Raw genomic sequence first — 19,472 nt, forward strand, 5'->3', positions numbered from 1 at the left:
GACCCGTAATGAATAACCCCTCCTGCAGTAGCCAACCCTGGATTACCGTGCGAAGCTCCATCTGTATTAACTTTCAGCTAACCATGTTCAGGTAGTGTCCAAGCGATCAGCCACTCTACCCGGCCTAAAGTGATTATATCCTCCACACAGCTTCTATTTGTCTTAGCCACCTCCTGAGCTAGATCCTTGAGGAAGCGAACTCTATCACGACACTTCCCCATTTCGCCAAAAACATTACCACAACGCCACTTCCAACCCCACCAAGCTGCCATCGCAAAAGTAGTAGACCATGGAGAGGCCCCTGCAGACAAACCATCTACCAAATTGTCATAAATCCATTCCAGTAAAGACTGGATAAAGAACACACTCCGCTTCCTTACAGGTATCTCAACAACACACCTGACACAGCAGGACAATCCCTCAGAATATGCAATATTGACTCCTCCCCACCCTTGCACACCGTACATATACTTGAATCACACAAGTGTCTGCGCTGTCGCTCAACATTAACCATGAGAACCTGATGCCCGACCAACCAAAGGAAAATACGAACCCGTTCTGGGACCACTGCTCCCCATATACGACTAAAGAAAGCAGACATATTCGGTCCTGAATCCGTGCTCTGAGTGACCATACGATAAGCAGAGCTAACAGTGAACCGGCCATCTGCATTCATCCCCCATGAAAGCCGATCTTTCGCTGCTGTAAAGCGATCCACAGTCACAACCCTTAACTCCAGACATTTACCTCAGGGAGATATGGTGCAATCTGATTCATATCCCATCCTACTCCATCAACCCATAAATTGTGTGCCAACGTTCCATCACTACCAGAGGGAAAGGCTCCTAGCACATTATCAGAGAGTGTATCCCTCGACAACCATCTATCCTGCCAAAATCTGATAGTTCTCCCATCGCCAATAACCCAACTGTGACCAGGATAGATAACTTCACGCAGAACAACACCCACACTTCTCCATGTCGAAGACCAGTTACTCTTAACACCAGTCAACGTTGTATCATGAATGGTGCCAACTTTATACTTACTCCTCAGCACTCGAGCCCATATCTTGTCCTTCTCATTGATCAAACGCCAACCAACCTTCACTATAAGCGCTTTGGTCATATCTTTGGCTTTTCGAATACCTAAACCCCCCTTCAGATTTAGGTTGGCAAACTTTATCCCATGCAAAAAGGTGTTGTTTGTGTTTCTCTGGCGTACTACCCCACATAAAAGACCTTGAAACTTTGTCTAACTCAGCAAGAACTTACTGAGGTAAAATAATAGTAGACATAGAATGAACTTGTATTGAAGATAACACAGCTTTCGTATAAGTCAGTCTGCCTGCAAAACTAAGAACCCAACACTTCCATCTAGAAAATCGAGACGAAACTCTCTCCAAAATATGCCCAAATGTCTCTTTATTAATGTGGTTGTGTAGGACAGGCATCCCCAAGTACTTCCCCAAATCTCTAGTAGCCTGGATTCCACTATCCTCACTAATAGAATGTCCCAAATCTCTAGACACATTGTCAGAGAAGAAAATTTTAGACTTCTCCAAACTGATCTTTTGACCCGAGGCTGTACAGAACTTCTCCAACACCCCCCGTATCACACGTATATGTGCTACTGATGCTTCAGCAAAAAGAATCAGGTCATCCGCGAAACATATATAAGAGAGTTGCGGTCCACCACGAGACAAAGTTATCGGTTTCCACCTCTTATCAATAACATCATGATTAATCATATGACAAAGTCTTTTCATGCATAAAACAAACAGATAAGGCGACAGTGGATCACCTTGTCGGAGCCCTCTCTTAGGAGTGAAAGAGTCAGTTCTCTCTCCATTCCATAGCAAACTCATAGCAGGGCTTGATACGCACTGCAAAATCCAACCAACACAAACCTCCGAGAAGCCTACAGCTCGCAGGGTATCAGCCAATAAATCCCATCGAATTCTGTCATAAGCTTTCTCAAGATCAAGCTTGAGCAACATCCACCATTTGCGACCATGTTTCTGCCGCATGGAATGCACAGCCTCTTGTACTACCACAATATTATCATTATTCAAGTGACCTGGAATAAAGCTGGCTTGGGCAGGTCCGATAAGTTTCGGCATCAAACTCTTAAGCCGTTCGACCATAGTCTTCGTAATAGTCTTAAACATGACATTACACAAACTAATCGGTCTAAACTGATTGATCCTCTCCGGTTTCACCACTTTGGCAATCAGCACAAGCAAAGCATCATTAGTGGCTGGTGGTAGAACTCCTGACTCAAAAAAATCCATCACGAACTTTACCACTGAGGTCCCTACAATATCCCAGCACCGTTGGTAGAATACTGGTTGATACCCATCCAGACCTGGTGATTTCAAACTGCCCATACTTCTGACTGCCTTTTCAATCTCCACCGCCATAAAAGGTTTACTTAAAAGCACACAATCCTCATGAGAAAGATTTGGAAAACCTTCCCTTGGTAGCATGTTCACTACTGCATCAACATCATTCATAGAATACAGCCGTGTATCAATGGCCAAAGTCTCCAAGTCCATAGAATCAGTTATCCATCTACCAGAATCATCCTTTAGACTTTCAATTTGATTCCTCCGTCTTCGAATAATTGTGGAAGTGTGAAAAAGCTAGTGTTCCTATCCCCATGCACAATCCACTTCTCCCTTGACTTCTGAAACCGGAGTACCTCTTCCTGTTCAAGAATGACATCAAACTCCTTTAGCAGTTCCTCCTCTTAAGCCAAAAGAACATCAGTCTGACTAAACTACAGGAGATCCTGAACAACTTTGATCTCACTCATTAACTTTTCTTTACGCCGTTGAACATCCCCAAACACCTCTTTGTTCCATTGACACAAGACTTGACACAAAGCCAAAAGAGCTTAAGGTGTCTTTAAACCCCCTTGCCAAGACGTAGCCACTAGGTCCTTAAAGATGGGATGCTGCAACCACACTGCTTCAAATCGAAATGGTCACCGTTGAGGGTCACTTCTCACTTCCGGAAACAACTGTAAATACAGAGGTTCATGATCCGACGAGAGAAAAGGTAAATGTCTAACTGTTGCTTCCTGCCATTTTAATCGAGTTTGAGCACAACACAAAATATGGTCGAATCTCTTAGCAACAAAGTTAGCTTCCACTCTTCCTCATTTCCATGTGAACTGATTCCCATGAAAGTCCAAATCAATTAGAAAAATATCATTTATCCACTCTCCAAAGGCCAGCAAATATGCTGACAACCTACCATTTCCACCAGTTCGCTCATCAATTCTAACTATTGTGTTAAAGTCGCCACCAATAATCACCAGACCAGAAACATTAGCAACAACCTCCTTCAACTTTTCCCATAACCCGCTCCTACGATGGACAGTAGGAGCTGCATAAACAACAATCAGGTTCAGAATCTCCAGATGATTCATAATCTTAACCTTAATAAACTGCTCAGAGGATTCCACAACCTCCACCTGCCCAATATCCGACTTCCACAGCAACCATAAGCCTCGACTCTGCCCCACTGCATCCACTCGATAAGAATTCTCAAAACCCAATTTCCGACAAATTTTATCTGCTCGACTCCCCCCTGCGTGTGTTTCAAACAACGCCAACAGATCCGCAGGATTGCATTTCAGGAATGTACCTCACTGATTTTTGAAAAGCGGGTTTATTTGCCCCCTGGCAATTCCATAACAAACAATTCATCATAAACACTTGAAGCTCAACCAGAATAACTAGGGCAAACTGTTAAGCGACAGTCAGCATCGTCTCCGTCACAGACGATTCACTGACCATCACCACTTCCTTCGACGCTGAAATCTCTCTCATCCCCGGGGATGAAGTACCACTAGCATCAACAGAGCTCTGCATCTGATTCTCCGATGACCGATGACTTGCCAGATCCTTATTCTCACTAGATCCTCCGGCACGACCCAGACTCTCTTTCTCCACTCTGAGACGTTTGCCCTTGAAGGACATCTCGATGGTCTCTCGTATGGGTCCAAAAACCAACCCTTGAGTGGGCCGAGCACTAGGCGATTTCTTGGGCTTTTGACCATTACCACCACCCCGCTTTTTCAAGACAGGCCTTTTCTCCAGGGCCTCAAAACGTGGTAAAGCCTGTTTTGTCATCTGAGACTCATTTCCTATACCAGCATTAACTTGGGGAATACTCTTCCCTTGTTCTACCGAAGTTGATACACCCGCATTTTCTTTATTCGACTCCAGGAAGATCACATCTTCCTTCATTTCTGTTACTGAGATATCCTCATTAATATTTCCAAATATATTAGATATTGGAATATTCGCTGCATCAGTATTCCTTAATGGAACCTGATTCTGCTTTCCCGAATTAACAGCAGATCTGACGGTCGAATTTTTCACCGGACTCACTGACGCCCCCATTCGCCGGGCTGGTCTACAAACCGGTGTAAACCCATCATCCATGGGAGCATCACCTCGCAAGCTCCTCTCCTCCACCACAGTCCTAGTATCTGGACTACCCTCCTGTCCGATCACTAATTTGGGACAAGCGTGCACCAGATGCCCATACAGACCACATCCCGAGCAAATGTTCGAGAGCCCTTCATATGACACGAAATACCGCTCCCCATTAATCATAATAGTATCTTTAAGTGGCTTTTGCAGGTTAACTTCCACACAAATCCTTGCAAACCTAGCCCTCTCAAAGTGTAAAGTGTTTAGATCCACCTTAAGCGGCTTCCCTAGCCCTTTGGCAATCCTCATCAAAATAGATTGATGATAAAGGCTTATAGTAATGTTCGACAACCTTATCCACACCGGAGTTATAACAATCTCATCCCGAAAGGGATTAAACTCTGGTGACCACGCACCAACAAGTAACTCCCAAACGCCCTCCACGGACCACCAGTTAACGCAGCCATGTATTTGTCCTCCGCCTCAAAACAAACCATAAAGAATTGACGCGGTAGATCCATAACGAACATCGCCCCACAAAGCTTCCATAACTCACGCAGTTTCCTACTCAACACAAGTAGCGACACATGCCTACCCAACACCTTAACAATCATGCATTTCTTCCACAAACCATGCATCGCATCCAGAATCTCCCTTCCGATAGTAACCACCAGTTCCCCATCTTCTCCATCAAGGAACTCCAACCGCATTTGGTCTCCCACAAAATCATCATCCAATATCTCCTCCGGGATTGGTCTCCCTCCTCCATGACTTCCTGTCACCATCTGTACCCACACGCGAGAACCATCCGGCGGGTCTCCTGGAGGTCGATCTCGTACCCCCACATCCATCATAGTAGCGTCTTTTTCAGTTGGACCAAAAACCCTAGAATCGCCAAGCTCAGCCATTTTTTTCTAAAATATGAGCCGCAAGTTATTATATTAAAGTTTTTCTAATGTGGTGCTTACTTACAAATCAAATATGTTTATATATATATAATTTCCATTTTAATTCTTTGATTATTATGGAAGCAAACTTTAAACAACTTCCAAAGATATTGAGTTCTATTTATATGGCATGTAGAATTAAATTTTGATTTCCTTATATATCAAACAAATTGATTAAATTCATTTTTTAAAAAAAATATGTTTGGATAGGCATTTATAACTGATCCATATAATCAAATTTATAACTGTTTGGCTCCACAGTTTATCATTAATTATTTCTGTTTGGCTTCAAGGATTATACATATCCTTATTCCTATTTGAGTGGTATTTCATTGTAATAATCTTAAACTCTGTCTACTTATTAAAAATGTTTCCCTTTTAATAGTATAGATTATTATTAATTAACTTTTTCCCATTTACTTTTTTATGGCAACCGATTTCGATACTACTTAATTTTGGATCTTCCATTTATTTGATTGAAAAAAATTAGATGCATTACACTACCTCATATTCACACTATAAACTACAATACATTTATGTAGGTGTAGTTGATATTTGCTAAGCCACTAAACGGAAACACAATAAACGCCATAATTATGTTTCTCCCATATTTGTGAAATATTTGTGAAAATCGTTTATGATGAGACCATGATTTCCTAATTACAACCCTGATTATATACCTTACCTTATTATATATAGTGAATATCATCCCCCATCAAAATTCAAACCCCAAAAAACCTTCCTCCAATAAAAAAAAAAACTCTAATTTCTCCAAAATATCCTCCCACTCATGGCCCTACTTTCTACTCTCTCAAACTTGATGAAATTAATGAGTTCATATATAGACACACAAAACTTTGTTATTCGTCTACTCCATTTTTGGGAAGCCTGTGATTTCAAATGCAACAACTTTCTTCTCAGTATCATTGTCTTCTTCTTGATGGAAAGGTACTGTAAACTCATCCCAGAAACTACTTTATATGTTTGTGTCTTATGAATTCTTACACAATATTTCCTATATAGGCTAATGATTCACCCACGCCGTCTTCATAAGTTCAAATCTAAATTTAAACAGGATCACCTATTCTCCATTACTAATTTTGATGCCACAAAGCAACATAACTCCTACCGCCTTACTGACTATGCCTACAAGATTTATTCCAACGACCACACAACAATGGATGCTCTTAATCATCACGAGTACAATATTCCATAAGAGTATTACCATATTCAAAACTACAAAGACATCCAATCCTTGGTGGGAAAAGAGAAGATATTACTAGGTAATAATTTTTTTTTCTTTATAGTTATTATGTTCTAATATTTGGTGAACTAATTGCTCAAATCCAAAAAGCTATGTATTCATTATAGGTTTCCACTACATAATGTAGTTAAGAATGATAATTATGGCAAAATAGTTCTTGAAGAAATCCATAATTTAGTTGGAAGAGACTTTGTATTCTGCATCAAAGTCCGAGAGAGGAAAAGAAGCTCGGACCAGGTGGAAATCATCTAAAAAGTTAGAAAACGCTAGCCAATCTTCATGGGTTTGGAGAATCGAAACTAACTCTGCACAATTCGTCTCGAAACTCTGACAAGAACACTCTCCATGGCCCATAATAGTGCTTCTAGATCCGCGTGAAAGGGGGACGGACTTTGTCGAAGGCATTTTGCTCCCAACAGTATTCTATGTTCCTCACAATTACAACGCCACCATCCCAAACCTGAGTTGATGTATGATGCTTTCCAAGAGACATCAATCTGACAACGAGGTACCTGACCCTAAATTGCCCTAGATTCTCGACAATCAGAAGAATCTGAGGTACCCGAGATATCCGAAGGATCATCTGGTTGAATTTGCACCACCTCCTAAAAGTTTTTTGCATAAAGCCTGATTTATAATCTCGTGTGGCTCTAGATGCGTACCTTGAAAGAGTTTTTTATTCCTATCTTTCCGGAGTGTCCATAAGATCCAGGGTAACTGTTGACGATGATCTTGATCTCCAAAATGAGATAGCCCCCTCCAAATTATGAAATCCAAATTTGAATACACGGACTCGTATGGAAACCCCCTGATAAAATTGTCATCGGTGCTAGATCCCAAACTTGACGCGAACATGGGGACTCAAAAAGAGCATGATTAATTGTCTCAGTCGCTGAATCACATCTTTTACATCTAATATCACACTGAAGACCACAATGAGCTAAACGATCCATCACATGAAGAAGACCGGAAGCAATTTTCCAAAAAAATGCTTAATTTTGGGTGCAACACGAATTTCCATGCATGAGCCCTTAAGGCTGTGCAAGTAGGGCCAAATTCTACCTCGTTTACCATCTCTCTTGCAAGTCCATAACCCGATTTAACCGAATATTTCCCAGATCTTGTATAATGCCATACCAACCGATCCAGCTTGAATGACTTACTTATATCCATATCTTATATAATGCTCAGAGCATCTGCCATCAAGTTAGCTTTACCGGAGTGGTAAGCTATATCCAGATCATAGTCCGCCACTAACTCCATCCACTGTCTCTGCCTCAACTTCATCTCAGGCTGAGTGAAAATGTACTTCAGGCTCTTATGATTTGTGTACACCTGTACCTTTCCGCCATAAAGATAAGACCTCTAGATCTTTAAATTGGAAACTACAGCTGCCATCTCCAAGTCATGTGTAGGATAGTTTTCCTCATGCTTCCGCAACTGTCTCAAAACATAGGCAATAACCTTCCCCTTCTTCATCATCACACACTCCAAACCAACTCTTGAAGCATCTGTATACACCATATATGGCTTATCCTACTCCGGTAATGCCAATACTGATGTACTAGTCAACATCTTCCTCAGACTTGCGGAAGCCTCCTCATAACTCTGGTGACCATACAAAAGGAACGTCTTTCCCAGTTAGCTTAGTCATCGGCTGCACCATACCGGTAGAATCCCTTACAAAATCCTGAACTCGGAGGCATTACTCAGTGTAGGCCAATCTCTAATAGCCTTAATCTTCTCTAGATCAACATAGACTCCCTCTGCAGAAAGAGCTTTACCCAGAAAACCCATCTCCCTCTGCCAGAAACTACACTGGACCAGCTTAGCGAACATCTTCTGCTCTTGCAGCTTCTGTAGAACTTTCCTTAGATGAATCTCATGCTCATCAGGACTATTGGAATACACCAGGATTTCATCGATGAAGATGATTACAAACTCATCCAAAAACTCCATGAATACACTGTTCATCAACCTCATAAACACAGCTGGCGCATTAAACAAACAAAAGGGCATCACCACGAACTCATAGTACCTATACTTCGTCCTGAACGCCCTCTTCCTGATGTCCAACTCATCTATCAGAATCTGATGAGAACCCGACGCCAAGTCAATCTTGGAGAACCAAGTATCACCCCTCAACTGATCTAACAACTCATCAATCTGTGGGAGAAGATACTTGTTCTTCACAGTGACCCAGTTAAGACCCCGATATTCTATACACAAGCGGAAACTCCCGTCATTCTTCTTGACGTACAACACCGGTGCTCCCTACAGTGAAGTGTCCCTTACCCAACAAATCTTCGAACTGCTTCATCAGCTTTGGAACCATCTTGTAGGATGCTTTAGACAAAGGTGTCGTCCCTAGTTCTCACCCAATCGTGAAGGGATTAGACCGAGTTGGTGGTAACCCCTACAACGGTTGAAATACATCCTCAAACTCCCGAACCATAGGAATCTCACCTACAACAACCTGCCCTATAGACTCCAACATAGAAATAGTAGCCAGATAAGGCTCTGATTGGGAGAGACTTTTAAGATTTTAAAATTAATTTAAAGTCTTAAAAGCCAAAATTTTACCAATCATGTTTTTACTGCTTTATTATTTTTAAAAGTCTTAAAAGTCTAGCTCCCCACTTTTTTAGTTTGTACGTACAAATTTTTAAAGTCACAAATATGAGATTTTTTTTGCTGTTAAAAAATAAATAATAATAAAACTGTTGTTATTTTTTTCTTTCTTATTATCCATGATGATTAAAACATTCATTTTCAAAATATGTATAATTTATCACAAATATATTATAATTCATTAAAAATAGATTTTTTATTTCTGTTATTTTGAGATCCATTTTTCATAATTATTTTTGCATCAAAAACAATTATAACACATAATCAATTATGTCATATCTTTATATTTTATAATTTGTTGAAAATATTTATCTATTTATTTTTTATGAGTTTTTGTCTTTTAATTTTAAAATTTTTATTTTTTAAATAAAATTTATTATGTTACAACATAAATTTATTCTTAGCATAATTTATATTTATGAAAACATAAAATAAAAACAACAGCCATTAAAGTTTTAACAGTTAAAGTTTCTACAGGAAAAGTTTCTACAGCAAAATCGTTACAGTCAAAGCATCTACAGTCACAAGTAACAGCCGTTACCAATCAGGGCCTAAGTCTCACGACCCTTCCTGATCTTCTTCTCTGCCTGCATAGCTGAAATAATCAGGCCCCCTAAATTTGGTCCCACTCTCTGATAAACCAACTGCTTCCCTTCCCTCTGGGCCGCTCAAACGCAATTCTACCCGGATGACAATCCATATGTACTATGTACATGTCTAACCAATCCAGACCTAGAATGGCATGATACAGCTCCACTGGATTGATAATCAGATCTGCCGGCATCGACTCTCGAAATAATCAGGCTCCCTAAAGTTGCATTAAGAAATTAGAAGAAGAAGTAAAGGATTTTGAATCTTCTCTGAAAGAATCTTGATTCTTCTCTCCAAAAGCTCTCTAAAAATCTCTCAGGGTTTTGCAAAAAATAAAGCTTAGGTCTTAACAATGACCTAAAAATCCTACTATATTGTAAAACACGAACTGGGCCTTAGTTGCAAATAAGAAAAACTTTTGTGCCAGATTTTGTAATCTTATAAACTTCAAAAAGATGGGATTTTCAATTGTCGTTAGAATGACGTGTCGCTCGATGCAGGGGCTGCATTGATTGATGCACTACAGCAAATTTTCTCTCCGAGTTTGTTTCCTCGGTATTGTTCCTCCCGATGCCCCAAAATGCTCCCCTACAAAGTCCAACCAAGTCTTCTCCTGCTGCACTCTTTGGAATATCATCGACCTCCACCACACACGCACATCACCCGATAGATATTACGCTGCCAAGTCCATCCGGTATTGGTCAGGACACTAGAGCGACTAGAAAATGCCCTCCATCCGCTCTCTCCACTCATCCGCCACACTCAGATCCGTACCTCCAAGGAAGTATCCCTTACCAACACGATGTAATTATTCCATTATTCGGATATGATAAACATCCACTACCTCAGCCCCCGGCTGCACACCTGCCTGCAAAACAATAACATGTTGCACCTTTGGAGCCTACCCACCAACCGTTGGCGGCACCATAGGAACTTGTACACCAACCGCTAGCGGTACCATAAAAGCCTGCACGCCACCAGCTGGCGGCACCACTGCTGGAAGCTGCTTCAACAACTGAGCTAGCAAATCGTCCAGATGGTCATCATGACATGGGGCACCACCCGCTGCAACCCCCACACCTGGGGCCACACTAGCACCGACACCAAGCCCAACAGCCAAGCCCCCAAGCCTTCCCGGATGAGCCTGCGACTTTACCACCCGACCCATTTTTTTAATGATAATAGCTTAATTAAATACCCTATAATATTTAATTACAACCTATGTTGCATGGAAACGAAAACGGATACGCGGAAACGAAACGTTCGGAAACGAGAAACGGGTTTTTTCAAAAATTAAGTAATGGAAACGTGTAGGAAACGTATATACATATATATAGATATATATATATAGATATAATAAATCTCCAAACATAAAAACCATATTAAAAAAATCTATAACAACACAAATTCAAAACATAAATATTAAATAGTTTAATTAAAAGTAAAACTGTAAAAAAAATAAACGTTCAAAATCAAATTTTTTGACTAGCATCGTCATATTAGGGATTTTAACGTTTAAGCTACTAATTATATTATATTTTTTGATCATTATATGTATCATGAATTCTTATATTTTCAATTTATTTATTTTATTAAATTTTGAAATAATAAAAAAGAGTTTCCGTTGTGTTTCCAAAACGGAAACGGAGTTTCCATCGTGTTTCCAAACAGAGATATTTAGGAATCGTGTTTTTGTGACTTGTTTCCAAGTTTCTACGAGTTTCCGTTTCCGAAACGTTTCGGAAACGGGAAACGCACCTCAAAAAGAGTTTCCATGCAACATAGATTACAACTCAAACAATAAACCAACAATAAATCAACTTGGACAGCAGAAGACAAACCAAACCAACTCCAATTTTAAATAAATAACATATCAATTATAACAAATTAAAACCATCAACCTAACATGCTTCTAAACCAGATTCCAACATAAATAACATAATCAATGATACAACCGAGACCATAGATCATCCTCCTCCTCATCGCCATGATTCCACGCTACACATGAATTACCTGCACCAAAACATAATGAGATGCATGAGTATTACCAGAAATACCCAGTGAGACTATCCTTCTATCTACGAGCTATACACACAAGCAAATCAATAGTACAACCACAAATAAAACATAACAAACCAGTCACTATAATAGAACGCCAAATAACATATTTACCACACCTACTCATCATCACTCACAACAAATCATACAACCCAATCGCTTAGACAAGCTCATGGACATGCACTCACCTTAACAAGCTGATTCTAACAACAAAAACAACCAGGAGAAACACTCATTCAAGTCACACAACCAAAAGCAACCTTAAAGCAAACTGGACAGAACATTAGAAAAGAACAGTCTCAAAGAAAAAACCTTAAAATAAAAACCAACCGTTAACTATCAATGCCCTTCGGTGAAAAGGTAACCCTAGACGTCACGAAGCATCCTACAAAATCTCGTGCCGATAAGAAATCATACGAAACCACGATCTCGGTTACAATCCTTGGTGGTCCTAACTCGCGTATGAGTAAACGTGTCCCACAAAACTGCCAATAACTCACAGAGTTTAAACCCAAATTTACTTCTGTAAAAAGGATAATGATGATGAAAGGCTTGGAAATAACTTTACCAAATTTTGTTACTTTTAACAACGATTTGATATGTCGAAACTGTTTCGTCCCAAACCCTAATGATTCTGTTCCTTCTCCTTCTCTCTAAGATAAAGCTTTGTTGATCTCTTTCTCCTTCTCCTTCACACCATATAGACCAAGGCTCTCTCTCTCTTTCTCTAAGTTTCGACAATCCAAAAAAAGGAGAAGGAGGCGTCCAAAACTTATAAACACCCTCTTAGGATTTTTCAAAACCGACTCTAAACCGGGAGAAATTAAATCAAACTGGCCAATTTTTAAAATTAGGAAAACGGGATGTTACACTTTACCACGTCCTCACTAGCCATGCTCTGGGGCACACTCTTGCTGGCCTCGGGAATCTGTCTCCGACGATGACCATGACCACATCCAGCAGCTCCAACACCTCTAACCATCTGCACTACTAACAGCAGAGGTTAAGAACACAAAAATAAACCAAATAAACTTACCATGGAATCTCATTGAAGGCTCAGAGAAGATGTTCTAGGACCCCATACCACACATAAAACAAACAGCGAACAAACATGCAGTCCAAACATCAACGCACAAAACAAACAGTGAATTCATACCTAGAACCGTAATGGCTCTGTTACCAAATTGAAGCAACCCGACCAGTTTATTTTTTTCATACTAGAATAACTAGTGATCCCATACTCACTAACCAGCTAACCCCAAACAATAAAACCAGCAGATAACAGCCAATAAGATAACCAATATCATTAAACAAATGAATTCAGTAAACAAATAAACCAATAACCATCAACCATCCAACAATGTCATTAACATAAAAAAAAGTTATAGAACCAACAACCTAAAAATCCGTTCTAGACAACATCATTCTATTCTAGCAACCTAACAGAAGCATAGAACAAACAACCGAGCCTCGAGAACATCTTCCTCTTCATGATCACACTTTGCTTTTACCTGCACCGCAAAACAAAATAGCTTCATAAGTATTTCCCAAAACAATTAGTAAGTCAATCCTCCCATCTATTAGGCTATACACACTAGGAAACAACAATCATCAAACAACAATCATAAAACAACAATCATAAAACAAACCAGGAAAAGAAATAAGCATTCAGCCGCCTGCTGAGTGTTGGTATCGACCGACAACAGAGGGTGTCGACCGCCACTAGCCACATAGTGTCGACCGAAACCCAACTAGTGTCGAACAACACCTGCTCGACATCCTCGAAAACCCTAGAAGTGTTGACCGACACCTCCACATGATGTCGACCGACACTGACTCCAGCTCCTAGTGACGACCGATGTTGATCATCGACCTCCTCCATACTCCAGCTCCAATTTCCACCTCAAAACACGTCACACACGTCCAAGGCATTCCCAAGAGTGAAACCATGCCATAGGAGTCAAGAAAAGCACACAAACACCCAAAGAAATCAATCAAAGAACTCACAGAATCACAATAACAGAGATCTTAGCTTAGATCAGCCATGGTCATGCACTCACCTTTAAAATAGGTGGATTTTGAACCCAAAACGACGAAGCTAGCACCACATCAACCTTCCCCACACGTCCTTAGCCTTAGATCCTCACTTTCCAGGAAAAAATCTCTCTAATAAACACAGAGAAACTCCATAAACCTCAAAAAAAACTCGCAATAAACTTTACTCTCTTTTTATCTATGGAAAGTGTCAAAAGCGGCTAAAGACTTTGGAAAGTCGAGTGTTCCCTAATAAACTCGAGTCTTACGGTTTTCCTAAACCAACTATGCAAACCGAAGAATTAAAAATCGAACTGAAAATTCTACCACATAAGGTGTCGATCGACACCCACCACTGATGTCGATCGCCACTCCTACCGGAAATTCACAACCGGTTCACGAGCGTTACAATAATATAGACAACTAGATAGGAACCCGCGGTACACCGCGGGGTTAATTTTTCTTTAAAAGAAAAAAATATAATATTATTTGAGTAGACTTAATATTTTGTATTTATTAAATGTACAACTCTTATATCTATATACTAAGTTCAAACCCGCGGTATACCGCGGAATAATTTTTTTAATTGTATTTTGATATTCATTTTTATTTTTTTGGAACACCATATTGTATTTTAATATATGTTCTTATTTTTATTGTGTTTTAATTTATTTGTATTGTATAGTGTTGTTTCTTGTATGTCGATATATTTCGTAGTTCGTATAGTAAATAAGGATATAATCTATAACCTAATTAATTTCAAAAGAAATATATAGTATATAAAATATGTTCATAGTTTTTGTATTGGTTTAATAATTCAAACCAGTCATGCTAGATTTGTGCTACAACATATTAAAGAAATTTAACCCCAGAAAACCATCCTAGTGTAATATATAGTATGTCTGCATTTGCTCTACTTATGTAATATCGTAATGTTATTTGCAAAAAAAAAATACACAAAATACATGACCCGCATTAAAAAGAATCATATCTTTTGATCCATATCCAATTAAACGTAAGATCTAAAATAAAATAAACAACATGTTTAAGAAAAATAAAAAAATACATAACTGTTTAAAATTTCTTTAAATATATATTTTTGACTATTATTTCAACACTTATAAAAAAATTTAGTCTAAGATTGAATAAATAATACGTATTATTTAACAATAATACTTGTAATTTAATTTGGTATCATAGTAAGTTTAATTTAAAAGATAAAACAATTAAATATGATCCAGCTATAGGAAGCATTTTTCTACATTGGTTACATAGTCATATAATTTGTATGATTATAATAAAATTTATTATATTTTGAATTGGGGCAAAACAAAAATCAGCCGAAGAAAGACATTAAACCTAAAGTCATTGTTCCTTTGTCTCTTTCCTCCTCTCTTCCTCGGTTCCTCCTCCGTGACCTTCAAAATTGGTCTCTTACCAATCTTTTTTCGTTTCTACACCCAGGCCGTTTCTTACCAACTTCCTCTGGATCAACTAATCATGTATTATATAATTAACAATTCTATGTGTTTGCCTCCGATTTTGTCTCATCTCATCACGAATGGTTACCTGAATGGAAAGAGCTACTCTTATCTATCTCCAAGGCTGGTTATTCCGCAGATCTAGTAACAATTGTGTAAGAACTCTTTTTCTCACTGAGTTTGCGACTTCTTAAATTGATTTGATTCTCTTATTTTGGTGAAAATAAGTTTTTTTTTTGGATATTATTGATTCTGCTATATAATCTATATAACTATATTCTCTGTCAATACAATTTTGTTTTTTTTCCTTTCAAAATTCCATTCTCCGTCTCCATCAGCAACTAAATAGCAAACATTGCCCGTGAGATCTCTCTCCACTTCCGTCACCGAAGATGCATTCTTCTTCTCGAGGATCCGAGCCTTCCAAATCCATGAGCTCTCTCACTGCTTGATGCTTTAAAATCCCAATTCTTTGATATGTACCAGTTCTTCATCGAATTAGGATTTCGCATGGATCGATTGCTCATAGTATATTTATTGGGCAATAACTGGTAGTGACAAAACATGAGTTAGGCTTTAGGTATAAATAAAATAAAAAGCTTACAAATATATGTTTGATGGTTTCTCTGTATTAAAATTTAGACATTTTTAGATGGCTATATTGGAAGACTTACCTCCCAAACGAACATGCAGGTTGATGAAATTAAAAGAGATGATGTCATTTGCCTGTCAAGGAATGCTGCTACTTTGGCTGGTTCTCTCACTCTACATGTCTTTCAAGTTTATATCGATCTTCCAACTCTCACATAGAAGGATAAGGAGGTCAGAGTTGCTTCTAACCTCTAAATCTCAACAATTTATATTGAATCATATGTTACATTCAAAATATTAAATTCATATGACTTGCATGACTTCTCCTCTTGAATTTCTGGAACCGGTTCATTAGATCCTTTTTCACAGAAGAGTGAACTTTGTACCCTGAAAATGACATAACAGTAGGTTAAGTTTATGAACATAAATACTGCTGAATGTGTATGTATATAACAATATAAGATCTTTATACTTACCTTGGCATCATCGAGTAACATGTCAAATGTTTCACCAAACATTGGTGTATATGTCTCCCAGGTATGAAGAACCCTGAATTGCACTTTCTATGAAGTCTTGAAAGGCATCACATCTCGTAGGATGCAGTCATTGCGAGGTATGTGTTTCAAAGCTTGTATTTGAAAAATGGTGAATGTGTGATGATCGGGTCTATGCGTTTCATGATGATATTTATAGGTGATTCATATATTAGTGTTTAGGTTAGAAGCAATAAATGATAGATTTCTTGTGCAAGCACAAAAATCTTTGATACGCATAATTAGCATTGATTAGCATTGCTTTTTTGGTATCAAATTAGCTATGTTCGATGTTTATTTTTGTTTTTTTTGGTAAGTGTATTGTGTAGCAAATATGGTAATTGTATGCTAATTATAAGATGACTGGAGAATTATTAGTCGAAATTTCAGTGATTTGCGTTGTGTGATTTAGGCAGATATTAACATTTAAACATATGCCATTATTACCGTTCATTTATGGATATTTTTAGGCTATATTCCTCGATTAGTAACTAACTAACAACTATTACATTTTTGTCTGTTTTGCAGGATTTATCCTATACGCAAGGCCCAACACGCATACAAAATATTTTAACAATAGTAAGGCCCAATTTTAAATCAATATCCATGCAGCTGGATACGTTGTCGGATTATCTGGTGGGTAATCGGATAAACACGCGGACCCTACAGCTAAAATCGAATCTTTAGTTTTTAAGTCATTTTTGTCCTTATTGATTTCAATAAAGTGTCTCCTTTTTTAATAATTGAGTGGCAATTTGAGTAATTAGATTAGGGATTTTGGACATTCTCCTATTTGTACTTCTCTTTTAATTATAAGAAGATAAATCTTGGTCAAAATCTGATTGTTGACTTTTTTGGAATAGAAATAAAAATACAAATTTAAATACATTAATTTTAACAGAAATTTTATAATATATAATTGATTTTCTGTAATAAGATGTATTATCTTTAATTTATAACTTATTAGTCTTATATGGGTTAAATTTCAAATATTTTGATAGATTTTGGATATAATTGGGTACAAAATACTAGAAAAATATACAAATATTTTGGTTATTCGGATAGCTGAATGGGTAATCTTTGGTAACTGGATGCCCATTTGAGTATTTAGTACAAATATTTTGTAAGTACCCATTCGAGTATTGAGTACAAATATATATTTTTTAGTTGTTCCGGTTCCACTTTTTTTTTTAATCTGGTTCCCATATACAAAAATATATTTAAAATAGTTTTAATTATTCTGATATTAAAAATACACATAAAATAATGGATTAGTTAATAATGAGTACATTATTATCATGCAATTTGGAATAGTCTTGAGATTCAAAGCTAGTAATAGCAGCAACAATGGCCAGACTTATCTGAGCCACCATAGCGTTCACAAAATCCTCCTATTCGGTATCCTTTATAATAGCAAAACTCATTGCATGTCATTGAGTTTTTACATCCTGGTTGAAGATAACATTCTCTTCCTCGTCCTGTTTTGTAAAAAAAAGCAAAAATATTAATAAAATTACAAGAACACCAAACTGTAACCAACTTTTTCAACTCAATTCGAATCGAATAGAATTTTGAAAAATACTATGTCAGTTTAGGTTTACAAATGAGGTGGTTAGAGTTTAGATTTTACAATTAGAATGAAATTATATGTCAGTTTGGGTTTACAAATGAATTGGTTAAAATTTAGATTTTACAATTAGAACAAATTATATGTCAGTTTTAGTTTACAAATAAGGTGATTAGAGTTTAGATTTTACAATTAGAACAAAATTATATATCGGTTTGGTTTATAAAAGATCGGTTTGAATTTTTTATTTTATAATGATGTATACAAATTTTATTTTATTTTATTTTATAAGGATATGAATAAAGAGGTTCACCGGGATGAACCCAAGTAATGTCCTAAATAAATCTAAATTTGAGTATATCACCATAACATTATAGATAAATAAATATATTTTTTTGCATTTACGATACTTAACTGGGTGTATTTCGGTTTCGGCAAATTTGGGACGACGGGGTATTGCTTGCGACTTACGGTGCGTGCGATGTGGCGCGGATGTGGAGACTATCAATCACGCAATCTTTGTGTGTCCTCCGGCCCGTCAGGTTTGGGCTCTAGCTCATGTACCAGTGGGACCAAATTCTTTCCCGACGGAATCAGTATATGCAAATGTTGATCATTTTTTGGGTCAGCAGAATCCTGGGGCCCATGTTGCGGCGTTTCCGTGGCTTATGTGGTTTATTTGGAAAGCACGGAATGCACGTGTTTTTGAAAATATTGTGGAGCGGCCGGAGGATATTGTTAGCTTAGCAGAGGGCGAAGCTGCAGCGTGGCAGAAGGCTCAGGTCGAGGACGACCCGGTGTCATATCCCACCATTCCAGCAGTTTTGGAGACCCCGGCTAGGGTGGCCACAACCTCCCTTCCTTCGGTTTTTTCGGGATACCGATGCTTCATAGATGGATCTTGGAAAGCAGGGGATTTGTATGCAGGTGCTGGATGGTGTTGTACCTCCGCCCAGACAGGTTTGCCGTTTTTGGGTGCCAAGAATTTCCGACGAAGTCTATCTCCATTACATTCTGAAGTTGAAGCGTTCCTTTGGGCGATGCGCTGCATGATTGGGCATGACTTCAGAGAGGTGGCTTTTTATACCGACTGCTCAGACTTGGTGAAGATGGTGTCTTCCCCTTCCGACTGGCCAGCGTTCTCGGCGTACCTTGACGACATCAAGACTGATAGGGATGAATTCTCTTCTTTCTCTTTATCTCTAATTTCTAGAAATGCTAATGTAAGGGCGGATTCTTTGGCACGCCAAGCGCGTACATCTCCGCACCAAGTTTTATTTGTAAACGATTTCCCAACCAATTGGCTCGTTTGAGCTGATCTTTTGTTGTCA

General features: G+C 38.3%; 1 long non-coding RNA gene across 1 annotated transcript; it reads left to right on the top strand.

Moving 5' to 3' along the window:
* Positions 16,116 to 17,351, top strand: LOC109128134. The gene is made up of 3 exons (XR_002034595.1): positions 16,116 to 16,272; positions 16,579 to 16,654; positions 17,103 to 17,351. It is a non-coding gene; the product is annotated as an uncharacterized LOC109128134 (long non-coding RNA).

Source organism: Camelina sativa, chromosome 12, assembly GCF_000633955.1.
Source record: "Camelina sativa cultivar DH55 chromosome 12, Cs, whole genome shotgun sequence".
Taxonomy (NCBI): domain Eukaryota; kingdom Viridiplantae; phylum Streptophyta; class Magnoliopsida; order Brassicales; family Brassicaceae; genus Camelina; species Camelina sativa.